This window comes from Tupaia chinensis, unplaced genomic scaffold (assembly GCF_000334495.1).
Source record: "Tupaia chinensis unplaced genomic scaffold, TupChi_1.0 Scaffold000238_1, whole genome shotgun sequence".
In the NCBI taxonomy this organism is placed as follows: Eukaryota; Metazoa; Chordata; class Mammalia; order Scandentia; family Tupaiidae; genus Tupaia; species Tupaia belangeri.
In genome coordinates this window covers 2,564,605-2,575,806 of record NW_006159716.1, presented here as the reverse complement: position 1 = coordinate 2,575,806, position 11,202 = coordinate 2,564,605, and the positions used below count along the sequence as shown (strand labels likewise).

The window sequence follows — 11,202 nt, the reverse complement described above, 5'->3', positions numbered from 1 at the left end:
TAGGGAAGCCGGGAAAGCGCCGTCCACCCTCGAGGTTTGAGTCCACCGCGGCCCTGCCCTCATTGCCTTCCTTCTCCTAGGCCATGAATCAGGGAAGCAGCCCCCCCAGGTCCCAGGGTCTCTGCCTATCTCCCAGCAGGGCAGTCCCCAGGGAGAAAGGAGCAGATGGCCGCTCCCCCTCCCCCTCCCTGCAGCAGGGACACAGCTGCAGCCCCACCCATGCCCTTGGCCCCTCGGGGTGCTCCCACAGAGGGGCAGCCCTGTCTCTGCACCCCTGCTGCCCAGCACACACACTGCCCTGCAGACCTCACAGGCTCTGCCCCAGCCCGGCCCCTCCCTGCAGCTGCACCCCCTACACACCCACCCGCCCAGCACTGGGTAACCCCTCCCCTCTCACAGACAATCTGACTTCAGTTGGCTCCGGTGGGGGAGGGGAGGCTGGGCCTGGCAGTGCCAGCCAGCACAGGGAGGGCTGGGGGAAAACGAGCCCCTTGTTTCTCCAACAAAGGCTGGGCACCTGGCCTGGCCCGGGCCAGAGCAGGCTCTGCCGTGAGGAGAACCTGTGCTAGGCCCCGGCCTCTCGCTGTCAGGGCTCAGCTCCCCTCCCTGGCCTGCAAGCCGGACACATTTCCCTCTACCTGCCCGAGGCCGAGGCGAGCCCCCGGAGAAGATGGGCAGGAGCTGTGAAAGATGTCTGTGCAGCAGAGCGATGGCCGGTCCTCTGACAGGTGCCTGGGCCGGGCAGAGGCAGGCTTCCCCCAGCCCCTCCTCACAGAGCTGCCCGACCTCCCTCACAGCTGCCCTCCACCAGGCCCCAGCCAGCTCCCTGTGCCCTAGTCCCCAGCCTGGCTGCTGAGTGTGGCCTGGGTGGGATGTGTGTGGGCTTGAGGGACATGAAGGGATCCGAGGGTGGATGGGGTGGTCCAGGAGGGACCCTGAGCATGCTAACCCCCCACCCTCAGCCCGCACTCCCAGATCCCCCAGTGCCCAGTCCAGCCAGAGAGGAGGGACCTGGGAAACCAAAATACCCTGGGCCCTCCCACCATCCGGACCTCCAGACCTGTATGCCTGAAACGGGTCCACACCACAGACCAGGAGCTGGAGTGCCCCCCAGGGTCAGAGGGCTTCCCTGAGAAAGCTTCTCTCCCCTGCTCTACCTGCCCCCAGGTAGCACCCTCTTCCTGGAGGGAGAGGGTCTGATTACGTAGAGGAGCCCTGCCCCCTCCAGCCCTAAGGCTGTCTCGCTGGGGCTCCCCGCAGCCTCTCCTGACTCTGCCTCAGTCCAAAGCTGAGGGGTTCCAGCTTAGTTGTGATCAAAACATACCAGACCACTGCCCACAACGGCAGGGGGACTTTGGAAAGCCACTGACCCTCCCTGTGCCTCACCTTCCTATGGCATGGGCCCTCATGAGGATTCAGGGAGACACAGTGAACTCCCCTCTCAGCCTAAAGGCATGTGATAAGAGGGGTTCCTGGTCTCTCCCTACCCAGCCTGTATGTGAGCCTCCTCCATCAGTTCTTTACACTTTAGTATGAACCCGCTGGTTAGAACATATCCTGGGGAGGGACCAGCAGATGGCATAATGGTTATATCGCTGGACTCCCACATAGTGGACCACAGTTTGAGTCCTGGACCTGGTGGCTTAAAATTCACACCAGGCACATGTGTGTGCATACCCAGGGTCCCAAGAGAAGACTGGAGGAGGAGGGATTGTGGTGATTTCTCATTCTCTGTCTCTCTGTCTCTCTCTGGCAAGTGCACGTACCCTATAGCCAAATATATCCTGAGGGAAAACGTGGATGAGGAAGGGGGAGACAGGGAGAAATCACTGGACTCCACGGGGGAGGGACAAGCGGAAAGAGGGCCCCAGGGCAGAAAAGCCTCAGACATAGGAAAAAAGTAATGAAATACATAGACGGAGTGGAAAAAGCAAACTGCAGAATAAAAGATACCGACTGAGCCCATGTAGGCAGGAGATGAGATACGTGTAGGAGAGATTAGAAGGATGTACCACGGGCAACTAACCTCTGCGGAATGCTGGCCACGTGTCAGGGCTGGCCCGTGGGCTTTCCCAACATTCATTCATTTATCCTTCACCACAATCCTGCCACTGAGGAAACCGCGGCACAGAGAGGTTAAGGAACTTTCCCAAGGTTATACAGCTGATAAGTAACACAATGATTTGATCCAGGCAGCCTGATTCATAGCTCCTACTCTTCAACTACTATTTTGAGGTACCCCCCGCACCCCAAACTGGTTACAGTGGTTACTTTGTAGGAGGGGAGTGCATAGGCATGACAGAGCTGGGAGGGGTAAAGAGGGGTTTTTATAGCTCCCCATTCCGCGTCTGACGCACTGAGTGTTTAGGATATATAATACATCGCTACCTCTGTGATTCTTTCCATCCAGGGGGAGGAAGCAGGACAGTGCCTGGGATTTGGGAGGGGCCTAACCTATTTCATGTCCAAATGGGAAGGGGTCCCTCCAGCTCATTTGGTCTGGCCCAAGCTCTGCCCTGCTCAGCAAAATGGTTGTTAGGCCAGCCTAGGACCCTAGGTGAGAACACCTGAGTGGTCACCAGAGGCAAAGAGCCTGGGTCAGTAGCCACATGCCAACCGGAGCTGGAGGCCAGGCCGGGGCCCACTTCAGCTTCGACCACAGCCCCAGACAAGAGCCTTTAGAGAGGATTCTATCTTTATACAGTGCCCTTCAAATGGCTCTTAACTGAGGCAGATCCATTCAGTTGCTTTTTTCTGCCTTGCAGGCGATCCTTACAAATTGGAGCAGGTATAAAAATATTAAATACCTAGGAATAAATTTAACCAAGGAGGTGAAAGATCCCCTTAATGAAGACTGTAAAGCAGGACCAGCAGTTAGCTTAATGGCTATGTCGCTGGGCTCCCATGTAGTCTACTGCAGTTTGATTCCTGGACCTGGTGGCTTAAACTCACGCCAGGCACATGCATGTGCGTGCCCAAGATCCTGAGAGGAGAATGGAGGAGAAGGGATTGCAGTGTGGCCATCCCCCCTGGGGGTGATTTCTCCTCCCCCCCCAAAAAATGAAGACTGTAAGGCAGTGATAACAGAAATGGAAGTGGACACACAGAAAAATGGAAACATATCCTGTGTTCCTAGATTGGAAGAATTAATATTGTTAAAATGCCCATACTATCCAGAGCAATGTACAGATACAATACGATCCCTGTCAAAATACCAAGGACATCCTTCGCAGACATAGAAAAAAATACTAAAATGTGTATGGAACCACTAAAGACCTCAAATAGCCAAAGCAATCCTAAGCAAAAAGAAAAAAGCTGGAGGCATTGCACTACCTGAATTCAAAACATAGCTACAGTAACCAAAACAGGATGTACTGGCATAAAAACAGACATATAGACCAATGGAACAGAACAGAGAGCCCAGAAATAAATCCATGTATATACAGCCAACTGACTTTCAGTAAAGGCACAAAGCATACCTTGAGGGAAGGACAGTCTCTTTATTAAATGGTGCTGGGAAACTGGATATCCTCACACAGAAGAATGAAACTAGGTCCCAACTCTCATCATATGAGGGGAAAAAAAAGGTATTATATATATGTATGAAATCAACTCAAAATGGATTAAGGACTTAAATGGAAGACCAGAAACTATGAGACTAATAGAAGAAAGCATAGGGGAAATGTCTCAGGATACCAGTCTAGCCAAAACAAGTATGAATGAGAACTGAAAAGCACAGATAGCAAAAGCAAAACTAGGCAGATGGAACTACATCAAGCTAACAAGCTTCTGCACAACAAGGGGAACGACTAACAGAACGAAGGGATAGCCTGTAGGATGGGAGAACACATCTCTAAGTTATTCATCGGACAAAGGATTAATATCCCGAATATACAAGGAACACAACTCACTCAACAGCAAAAAATCAATCCAATTTTCGAAATGGGAAAATGATCTAAACAAATGTTTTCCAAAAGAAGACATACAAATGGCCAGCGATATGAAAAGGGGCTAGACAGAGGCTCCGGAGTGAAATGTGACACGCCGTGAGGCTGACCCACTGGCAGGTTCTCAGTGTGTGTCCAGTGAACTTCCTGAGTATGCCAGGCACGTGCGTGCCCACCATCGAGCGTTGCCTGAGGCTAGGAATACATTGTGATATCAAGCCCCTGTTGTGAGTACCGACTTCCTGTTTCCCTGCCTCTATGTCTCTCACTTATTGAGCAAATAAACTTTTTAAAAAGCATATGAAAAGGACCAGCAGATGACATAATAGTTATGTCACTGGACTCCGATGTACTCAGTCATGGTTTGAGTCCCGGACCCGGCAGCTTAAAACTCATGCCAGTTATATGTGAATGTATGCCCAAAATCTCAAAAGGAGAATGGAGGAGAAGGGACTGCACCATCCCCCTGGGGGAGTGATCTCTCACTTTCTGTATCTTTGTTTCTCTCTTTGTCTCTCTGGGGAGCATATACGCCCTGCAGCAAAAATTTCTCTTTAAAAAAACCAAGTATATGAAAAAGATGCTCAAGATCACTGATTGTCAGAGAAACGAAAATCAAAACTGCAATGAAATACCATCTCACCCCAGTTAGAATAGCTATCATGAAAAAAGAGAAATAAAAACAAATGCTGGCAAGGTTGTGGAGAAAGGGGCACTCTTATACAATCACTGTGGAAAATAGTATGGAAGTTACTAGGAAAAAAAATAGAATTACCATATGATACAGCAATCTGCTACTAGGTATATTTCTAAAAGAAAGGAAGTCCATGTGTCAAAGATACACCTGCACGGTCATGTGAACGAAGCATAGTTCACAATAGCCAAGACGGAGACACACACACAATGGACTGCTGCTCAGTCATTAAAAAAGAATGAAATCCTGTTTTCTATAGCAACCTGGATGAGCCTGGAGTTAGACACAGAAAGATGAATACCACATGTGCTCTGTCATATATAGAAGCTAAAAAAGTTGATATTCCGGGGCCAGCAGTTAGTGTAATGGCTATATCACTGGACTCCCAAGTAGTTGACCACAGTTCAAGTCCCTGACCTGGTGGCTTAAACTCACTCTGGGCACGTGTGCGTGCGTGCCCAAGATCCCGAGAGGAGAATGGAGGAGAAGGGATTGCGGCATGGCCATCCCCCCTGGGGGGTGATTTCTCGCTTTCTGTCTCTCTGTCTCTCTGGTGAGCACATGTGCCCTATAGCGAAAACTTCTACTCCAGAAGTAGAAGGTAGTGGTTGCTGAGTGGGAGAAGAGATCGCTAAGCAGATACAAAGTCAGAGCCAGAGAGGAGGAATAAGCTCTAGCATTCAATAGTAACACTGCAGGGTAACTATACATAACAATCGTTTACCGTTTATTTCAGAATAGGTAAAAGAGAGGATTTTGAATGTCCCAGCACAAAGGAATAGTAAATGTCTGAGGTGATGAATATGTCAATTACACTGATTTGATTTTTTTTTACAAAAGAATTTTTTATTGTATTTATTTATTATTCTCCAGAGAGATACAGAGTGAGAGAGAGAGAGCAAGCTGCCAGGTCCAGGACTTGAACCACAGTCAACAATGTTGGAGTCCAGCACCTTAACCACAACACCACCTACCAGCCCTGATTTTTTTTTTTTATAAGTGATTTTTGCTGTGGCCCACAGGTGGCGTGGTGGTTAAGGGTGCTGGACTCCCACATGGCTGACCATGGTTCTAGTCCCGGACTTAGCAGCTTTCTCTCTGTCTCTTTCTCTGTCTCTGTCTCTGTCTCTGTCTCTCTTTCTGTTCCTCTCTGGTCAAATTAAAATAAATTAAAAAAGTAAAATAAAATAATTTTTTAAAAAATATTTTTGCTATAGTGTGTGTGTGCTTGTCAGAGAGACATAGAGACAAAAAGCAAGAAATCACCCGCCAGGTGCATGGCTATACTACAATCCCTTCTCCTCCACTCTCCTCTTGGGATTTTGGGCACATAAAAACACCAGCCCGGTGTGAGTTTCAAGTCATGAGTTTGAAGTTGCCAGGTCCGGGATTCGAACCACATTCAACTACGTGGGAGTCCAGTGACATAACCATTACACCATCTGCTGGTTTCTGATTTGATCATTTTATATATTGTATACTTGTATCCAAACATCACCCTTTATTCCAAAAATATGTACAATCACTATATGCTAACTAGCTTTAACCACAAAATGGTGCAGAAAGCTGCAAACGCTTAGACCCCATGACTCAGTGACTCCGCATCTATGTATAAGCCCAACAGAAAGGCACCCTGTGCTGGCGGAGGGACACGCGCTAGAGCGTTCATGGCAGCTGTGTAAGGAGCCAAGACTGCAAACTACCCACCCGTCCGCTAAGGAAGACGGATAGAGAAGCCGTGATACATCCACACAACGAACCGCTCCTCGGCAACGAGAGGACTATTGTTACAACAAACGGCTCTCCAGCACAGCACAACGCCGGACACACGCCTCCCGCATGGTCTACGTATGTGAACTTCACAAACAGACCAAAAGCGTTAGAAGCCAGAATCCTGGGACGGGTAGACGAGTCCGGGAGGGGTGCAGGACGGCTTGGCGGGCAGGGCGACGAGGTGTGCTGTGTAACTTGATGCGGGTGCTGGGGACCTGAGAGCGTTTTGTTTATGATTTGTCCAGCTGCTCACATATAATTTGTACTTTTCCATATGGACGTTATTCTTTCATTAAAAAAAAAAAAATCCCAGAGGAATGAGGGCAGAGGCCAGCCCGTGGCACCGCGGTAACAGCACTCCACGAAGCTCCCTCCGCGGGAAGCCCTTGTTCTGCAGCCCGCGGTTCACACAGGTTAGACACACAGGCGTGTGAGCCAGGCTGGCTGAGCAAGGGGGTGGATCTCGAACGGAGGCCCTGCTGGGAGTGCCTCCATCTTTCACTCTCTCCTTCATGAAAGAAATAAAAAGAATAAACCAAAAAAAAAAAAAAGAGGGGAGACCTTAAATAGTTTAAGAGTTAAGCAAATTACCTTCACCAATACCCTCCCTCTGCCACTGTGTCTGAGTTTAAAATACCTTTGGTATCAGATACCTTCAACAAAACTGCCGAATGTGATGTGGTACAGCTTCTTTGGAAAAGCAATTTGGAAATGTGTGTCAAAGTCCTAAACAATATTCACGAGCCCGAGGAAGTAATCTCAAATACAGAAAAGGCTTTTTTTTTTTTTTTGGAGAGGTTTTTGCTATAGGGCGTGTGTGCTTGCCAGGCAGACAGACAGAGACAGAGAGACAGAAAGCGAGAAATCATCCCCCAGGGGGGATGGTCATGCCGCAATCCCTTCTCCTCCATTCTCCTCTCGGGATCTTGGGCACGCACGCACACGTGCCCGGTGTGAGTTTTAAGCCACCGGGTCCGGGACGTGAACTGTGGTCGACTATGTGGAGTCTAGCGACATAACCATTACGCTAACTGCTGGCTCCCAGAAAAGGCTTTTATGAACAAAGATGCTCTTGCTATTACACGGAGAAAACTAAGAAATGATCTCAATGACCAGCAATAGGATCGTGAAATCAATCAGGTGAAATGTTACATTTACAATAAATAACATGGACGGGACCAGCAGTTAGCGTAATGGCTATGTCGTTGGACACCCACATAGTAGACCGCAGTTCGAGTCCCGGACCCGGTGGCTTAAAACTCACGCCGGGCGCGTGTGCGTGCATGCCCAAGATCCCGAGAGGAGAATGGAGGAGAAGGGATTGTGGCGTGGCCATCCCCCCTGGGGTGTGATTTCTCGCTTTCTGTCTCTATGTCTCTCTCTGTCTGTCTGGCGAGTGCACGCGCCCTATAGAAAAAACCTCTCCAAAAAAAGATAAATAAATAAATAAATAAATATCATGGAAATGGGTCAAGTGACAAAATGCAGCATGCAAGATTGTCTATAATCTTTGATCGTCACCATGTGAAAATCTGGGAAGAAATATACCAAAATATGCCTGATCTCTTTGGATGATGAATCATGTTTGGTGTCATTTTTGCTTTTAATCTTTCCAAATGCTCTTTGTAAGAAGCATGCATATCTTTCTAGTTGGGAAAAATAGTTTCTGCAAACAGCTAGTGCTTATGTTGTCCCCCTTCACAGAAGGCAAGACTGAGGCACAGGGAGGTGGTCACTTGCTGACAGTCACAGAGCCAGTGAGTGGTGGGGCTGGCAGTCTGGCTCCACCGTCCTCACCCCGAGGCTGAGAGTTTGGTCCTGCGCAAAGAGTGAGGGTTGCCACATTTTATTTTAGGGATTCACACTAAAGAATTCTCCCCACTATCAAAGGGTTTCGGCAACTGATCTCTTTTATCCAGCTCAGGGGCCGGAGGGTGTCTGGGATGATGGAACAGTCTAGAATCCCTGAACACAGGCAGAAAAACTCTACTCCTCCTCAAAGGGCAGAGAGAATTTCCTGTATTCCCAGAAAAACACATGTCTGGCGGCTGAAACAACAAAGCCCGAGAGCCCAGCGGCTGGGGTGCCTGTTAAAGCCATTTGCTACGTTCCCCGCCTCTGCGGTCGGAAGACTTTTTCTTCTGATCCAGTCGGTGACAAACCAGCACTTGTGCGGGAGCTGCCTCGTGGGTCCTGGGGAAGTAACTGGCACTAAAGGAAGGCCTCCCGAGCAGGTGTGAGGCTCCCGGAGCAGGGGAAGGCCCTCCGACATCCTAGGAACCTTTAAACTTTGGGGAGGGAAGAGAGGGCCAGATTCCAGGTTTGAGGTTTGTTTCTGTCTTCCCCAAGCCCCTCTGGCATGGGAGGCAGCAGAGAGGCCTGCTGAGCCAGGGACGGGGCCAGAACGTCCACACAATCCCCACGCCCTGGGTCGAGGCACCCCACGTTACCGAGCCGGCAGCAGGTCCCCACAGGGCTGGCTGGGGTGCAGAGGTGTGGAATCACCGGGTGTCACCTGGACCCAAACAGTGCCCGGGTGGGGAGAGTGGGAGATGTCACATGACTCCAGGAGCCAGCAGTCTTGCCACAAGGCCTGCGGGAAACACAGAGGACTTGGCATCAGAACGCTGGTGTGTTCGAGTCTCAGCCTTGGACCTGACTCAGCTTTGGGGCCTGGCCTCAGTCTCCCCAGCGATTAAGTCGGGTTGTCAGCAGAGGGCTGCCTCTCCCACAGAGCTGACATGCCCTGCACAGGGATGCTGGGCACAGAGGCCCAGGGTGCAAGTGTGGGCAGAGGGGCAGCGTCATCTACCAGTCACTGGACCGTGTCCCATCCAGGCCTACTGGGGACATCCTGGCATGAGTCCCCTCTTTCTGTTCCTTTTAAGTTCCTTTTGGGAAAAGGGCCACATCCATTCAACACACACGCACACACACGCACACTCACTCCCGTCTGAAGGCCCAGGTGGGACAGAGCAGCCTTCTGGTAACCCCAGCCTCTCCACACTGAAGAGGGCAGGAAGGCCTCGAGCCAGCTTTCTCAACTTCCATTTCCTTTCCAAAAACCTTGGAGTTTTAAAAGATTTTCCTTTAAGACCCTGTATGTCTGAGACCCGCTGCTGACATCTGGGAGAGGCCGGTAAAGAGTGATATCACTGGGACCAGCAGTTGGCGTAATGGCTATGTCACTGGACTCCCATGTAGTCGACCGTGGTTCGAGTCCAGGACCCGGCGGCTTAAACTCACGCCGGGCACGTGTGCGTGCATGCCCAAGATCCTGAGAGGAGAATGGAGAAGGCATTGCGGCATGGCCATCCCCCCTGGGGGGTGACTTCTTGCTTTCTGTCTCTCTGTCTCTCTCTGTCTGTCTGGCAAGCACATGCGCCCTATAGCAAAACCTCTCAAATAAATAAATAAATAAATAAGATAAAAATAAAATAATAATAAAAAAAGAGTGATAACACCCACTGCTTTGGGTTCTTTTTGTATTTTGTGTTTTTTAAAATGTTTGCTATGGGGTGCATTATCTCCCTGGAGAGAGAGAAAGAAATCACCCCCCAGGGGATGACCATGCTGCAGTCCCTTCTCCTCAATTCTCCTCTTGGGGTTTTGGGTATACATGCACACATGCCCGGTGTGTTTTTCAAGCTGCCAGGTCTAGGACCTGAACCATGCAGTCAGCCATGTGGAATCCAGCCTCCTTTATCACCAGGCCACCTGGCTGATCCTTTTTGGGTTCTACAGAGGTGATGAGTAGGCAGTTCTCAGCACCGGGCCCGGCACGTGGGGGCACATAGCAATGTCAGCTGTTGCACTATCACCCAGCCCAGTGGCTCCCGGCAGGTTCTGAAGGGCAGCAACAAGGCTACTTCCAGTACTGAAGACCAGCACGCAGAAGTCACCTGGTACGAAGACCCTCTGCCTGGAAGGTCCTTGGTACCTGAGACACATGCTTTCTTCAGTTTGTTGTTGTTGTTGCTGTTTTTATTTTTAGAGAGAGGCAGAAAGTGAGAAATCAGCCCCCAGGGGGGATGTCCATGACACAATCCCTTCTCCTCCAATCTCCTCTCGGGATTTTGGGCACAACCACACGTGTACCCAGCATGAGGTTTAAGCCTCTAAGTCTGAGACTCGAACGATGGTTGACTACGTGGGAGTCCAACGACATAACCCTTATGCCATCTGCTGGTCCCAAGTAGTGGTGGTACATGCTTTCAACATTTTTAATTTATTACTTTGATCTTTTTCCTTTTAGCTGAGGCATAATTTGTCCAGGCAAAATGCACAGATTCAAAGTGCGTAGCTTGATTTTGACTATTTTTTGAGAGACAGGGTCTAATACCCAGGCTGGGCTTGAATTTTCCATCCTCCAGCCTCAGCCTCCCAAGTAGCTAGGACCATGGGGACACCAATACACCCGGCAGGCACAGAGTTCTCACAGGGTAATTACCTGTATCCCCGGGTAATTACCACCTAGATCCAGGGGGAGGAGGTCTCCCCCACTCTGAAAGAGGTGACCCCGCTGGCCCCATCACTGATGGCCGCACATATGAGGCTGCCATGCAGGATGGGGTCTCCTGTACCTTCCCTGCAACACCACAGCTCTGTCAAGGGGAGCACCTAGTGTAGGCGGGTCACATTTCTGGGCAACAAATGAAGATCAGGCAATGTCCACACACGAGAGGAGGCCGAGCTTCCAAGAGAGGGTCTGCACAGTCCACGTCAGTGGTAGCAAGGCAAGCCTCGAACCCAGGACTCTGGTCTCCCAGGCAGAGCCCTGGCCTCTTC

General features: G+C 50.3%; 1 protein-coding gene across 4 annotated transcripts in view; it reads right to left on the bottom strand.

Annotated features, from left to right (window-relative positions):
- Positions 1–11,202, bottom strand: part of TFEB (transcription factor EB) — a 29,541-nt gene that overhangs the window by 10,280 nt on the left and 8,059 nt on the right. For 3 of the 4 annotated variants that reach the window (XM_006148585.3, XM_027771913.1, XM_027771912.1), the window contains exon 2: positions 8,865–9,007. The exons of the other annotated variant lie outside the window; for it this stretch is intronic. The gene's annotated coding sequence lies outside the window, so the exon portion shown is untranslated. The remainder of the gene's footprint in view (positions 1–8,864; positions 9,008–11,202) is intronic. 4 annotated transcript variants of the gene reach the window in all.